We start from the raw sequence: 4,217 nt of genomic DNA on the forward strand, positions 1-4,217 counted from the left end.
CTCAGTTTCAGGCGAAGGTACTATTCACTGCAGATTTTTAAGAATGAAAACACCAGCTGAGTCAAACTATTCCAAAGCCAGAATATTTTATGTATGATCAGCTTAATAAATGGAAAAATGTGTAAATCTGCTCCTTCTATAGCATTATAAAATGGCATTACATAGGAGATTGATTTCCAGAGCTCCCAGAGGTATGCTCTCTTTTCCTGATGCACATGTCTAAGCACCATTAACACTGTTACCAGGGGGACAATATACATGTCAGTATAAAGTACACAATCAGAACCATCTGAATTACAACTCCCTAATTAGTGTCCCTGTGTCAATTATCCCATTCAGGATATCAAATATTTCACGAGGCTCAAATTTCAAAATACACACTCTGATATATAAAATCCCAAATGGCTGCTCAACATATATTAATGTTATTATATGACATACAACAGGTAAAAGATTAAACAGTCTTCCACATACCTCTACAATTTTGAACCTACCATGCTTTTGATAGTATTTAATTTGGTACCGCAGTTGCATCCATATGCTTTTACTTGTGAGGATACTTACTGTGCAAAACGAGAGGAAAAAAGGTTTCACTTTTTCGGCCAGCATTTTCCTTTCCAAAATAGTGACAACATTGTAATTCAATGCCCAAACTGAACCTCTCTGACCCCTGAATGCAAAACTGAAAGGTAGGGGAGAGAAGGAGAGGAAGAAGAAAGGGGCTCTACAATGCCGACATCAGAGAAATCTTTGCTTCATCATGTATTCTTCACTGCCAGGGAGCAAAGAATGTATGTGTGTGCAGCCGGGATGTAAGCGTATCCAGTTGGAAGTGTTTTGGCTTTCAGATTAAATCAAGCTTCCCTTAAGAAATCTGGCTTTCTTGATATACATTAATATTCAAGTTATAAAACAAACTTGGCCTCCATCTATTAGAGGAAGTACAACTCCAGGTGAATGAAATAACACAGGGCTAATCCAACAAGGCAGAGGCACACACCTACATTAAAAATCTCTGTAGTCCACAAACTGAAGTGTTTCTAGAATGAAGGTGAACTGGTGAAGCAAGACCTAAATTATTTTACACCTAGGACAGCTTAAATGCTTCACAAATTGAAATCTTTTCAAATTTAATGTTTGGTTTAACCAGTTAACCTTTCCCTTAGTTACCACTTTTTCACTGTCACTTTTTCACAGATGTCTCGATCAAAAAGCAGTTACATGAAAACACCCTAATGAGCAAATTTACTGACTGAAACCAGAACAAAGAATCTTAATTGACTATTGAAGAAAATGCACAGAAAGCAACTTTTGAGTTTATAATTGTAAATATTATGTCAAAACCTCAGCCTTCACAACACCACTCACCTATTTTAGATAGAAGCCAGTACTAACAAGCCTAATCTGCTAAAATTTTGTTGTTAGATGACACAATAGTCTACTCTTGAGCAAGCAACAACCCCAAAATTAGTCCCAGAAATAATGAACAAAATAATTTATAATATCAAGGGAAAGAGGATCATGTTTGGCTACAAAGAGACAAAATGTAGCAAGTTGTCTATTACAAAAAAGTATCCAGAATCCTAATCAGGGGCTTCTTGTACTTCATTTGTGCTATAATAGCATATGGAGTGGGCTGAAAGTAAGAGATTAGAGAGACATAAATGTTATTAAAATACAAAGGTCTATACTATAGTGCCTTTTAAGATCTCAGGCTAGCCTTGAGAAGAGGAGGGAGAAAAAAGAAAAAGAAACAAACAGAAAAATCTGAATGAAACCAAAATGCCTGGAGCAGATTTACACATTCATAAACTACTTTTTACCAAGTAATTCCAAGGACATTTTCAAAGTCTTGCAGTTAAGCTCCTGCCCTCAATGCTCGCTGTTAGCAGGAACTCCCTTTATCCCACCCCTGTGGGAGCTGTGAACCACTGAAGACAGGGAATCTTTTATTAGGCACATGCAGAGTGATAAGTGCAGTGTGGCTCCTCCCTGTGCTCTCATCTCAAAGCAGACCCTGAACACAACTCCAATACAAATACTACACACAACCACTGACAACAAAATATTTTCCCGTTAAAATGGATCCCTTGTCCAAGTCACCTTTTTCTTGCATTTGTTATTTCACATCAACTCTATTAATAGAAGCCAGATATCATTTTCACCCTGTACTATCCTTTTTGTGGTGCCTAAATTCACTGACTGATCAGTGTATACCACTGCTTAATAAGCCAAGGTCAATCCAATTTCCTCCTCCTAGTGCTCTCTCCCCCACAACTTCTTCACGTGTTTCAGCTTTACTTTGAAGTGACTTCCTTGCCTGGCATGCTAAAATCCAGAAACAGAGTGCCTATCATTATGATTGCAGTTCATGCCCTGACTAGTCACAGCAGAAGGAGAATTAGACTATAATCTCCTAAACAATGTAGAATCTGTAAATCAAAACCAACCAGCTCTTTTTGGCATGTAGATCAATGAACCGGTGTAGGGGTATGAAAATCCAAGCAACTTCTCTAAGGTAAAGTCAACCTCAGCATATGGATTTGTTCAGCTTGGATTTTTTCTCTCTTCTGCCCTTCACCTCCCAAAAGCAAGTCTTCTGAAAATAGTTTACATTGCATCCTGAGAAACAGCAGCTTCTGCTGGACCAGAGGGCAAAATAGCACATGCAAACCTAAGCTTAGCATATGGGTAATACAGAGATTAAAAACAACCTACCTTCAATACTAACCCGCCTAGCCTTCTTGATGGTAAGGATGTTTGCATTTATCTTCTCTAAATATAAAAACAAACAATGGTCGCTGCTCTAATCAAAGAAATAATAACATGTTGCTAAAAAAATGTACAATGCATCAAAACGTTTATACAGACTCTAGAGTTATTCCACTGAAGAAACACAAACCAACCATAGCCATGTACAGAAAATATTCAGAGAGAGTCGGAGGAATGGAGCTGTGCCTGATTGGAGTAACATAAAGTTTCTTGGCACAGAACAATAATTTCCATAACACAGTGCATGAGGGGGTTCTACTTGCAGAAATGAAGCCCTATCATGCTGACCGATATGTCATCATGCACAGAATTTAACTGGGATAGCCCAAGTCCCACTGGAAGTCACCGACGCTTTATATTGTAAGTTACTTGAAACCTCACAGGTGTACAGGAGCTCTCTTCCAGTAACACAAGTGGGCCTAAATATAATCCTCCAAAGAAATGCCCATAGATCAAATTTTTCCTTATCTGTCCTGATGAAAAATGTCAAATCAAAAGCTTATAGGAAAGAGTTTTAGAGTAGAATTGTTTTCCCTCTAGTCCTCTTTGGTTCCTCAGCTTTGATGTCTGCCAGGTTCATCATATTTTCTGGGGTTTGCTCCTTAATGGTTTCAATTCTCCAGGAAAGGGGGAAGGTGGCAGAGGACGATCTGCTGAGCACATACACCCAATATGCACTTCTTAAGGCTTCCTTTTAGTGACATTTCTGAAGTGGAAAGTTAACAACTATCATAAACAAAAAATCTGTAATCCAAACTCCTCCTTCCACTCAATTTTTCATGCCAATCTGGACCAATGTGGAAAGAGAGGGCCTCCAGAGTATCAGCTTTAGTAGATGGGGACACACAGGATAGTGTGAAACAGTTGGAAGGCCGGGTTTAAACATGTAACCTGAAACACTGGAAACTAAAACTCACAGTGGGGCTTAGCAACAAAATCAACAATATAGGCAGCGCACGACATGTGATCACCAAAGCAGAACCAAGGTTGCTTAAATATAGCCTCTGTAGGTATTAGAATATTTCTGAGAAGTACACATCAAGCACGAGACAGATGCTACTAATAAGTAGAGCTTTAGACATTTATTTTTGTATTTAAATATCCAGTTATATTTATCTGAAAGACTTAACCATACCATTCTTGACTGAAAGGTATGCCAGTTACTTACTGCTGTCTAGACAAAAAGATTTAAAACTGGAAAAGATAAAACCTTTGCAAGGAAACATGGAAAAGTGCTTTAAAAGTCCATGAGAAGGGTAGTATCTCTGCATTTGGGTCCCCAGAACTCTGGCTTTAAGAGCTTTGTCTACTGGGGAATTTAGTGTATTAATTATTTTGTAAATGGTTTCCTAATGCTTGTTCTTGAACCTAAATTGTTTGGGTTTGGAGGAGAGGTTAGAAAGTTATGGAAACTCTAGAAAGCTGGAAAAATCAATCAGTCTTAC

Source organism: Tyto alba, unplaced genomic scaffold (assembly GCF_018691265.1).
Source record: "Tyto alba isolate M040663 unplaced genomic scaffold, T.alba_DEE_v4.0 Super-Scaffold_16, whole genome shotgun sequence".
NCBI classification, from domain to species: domain Eukaryota; kingdom Metazoa; phylum Chordata; class Aves; order Strigiformes; family Tytonidae; genus Tyto; species Tyto alba.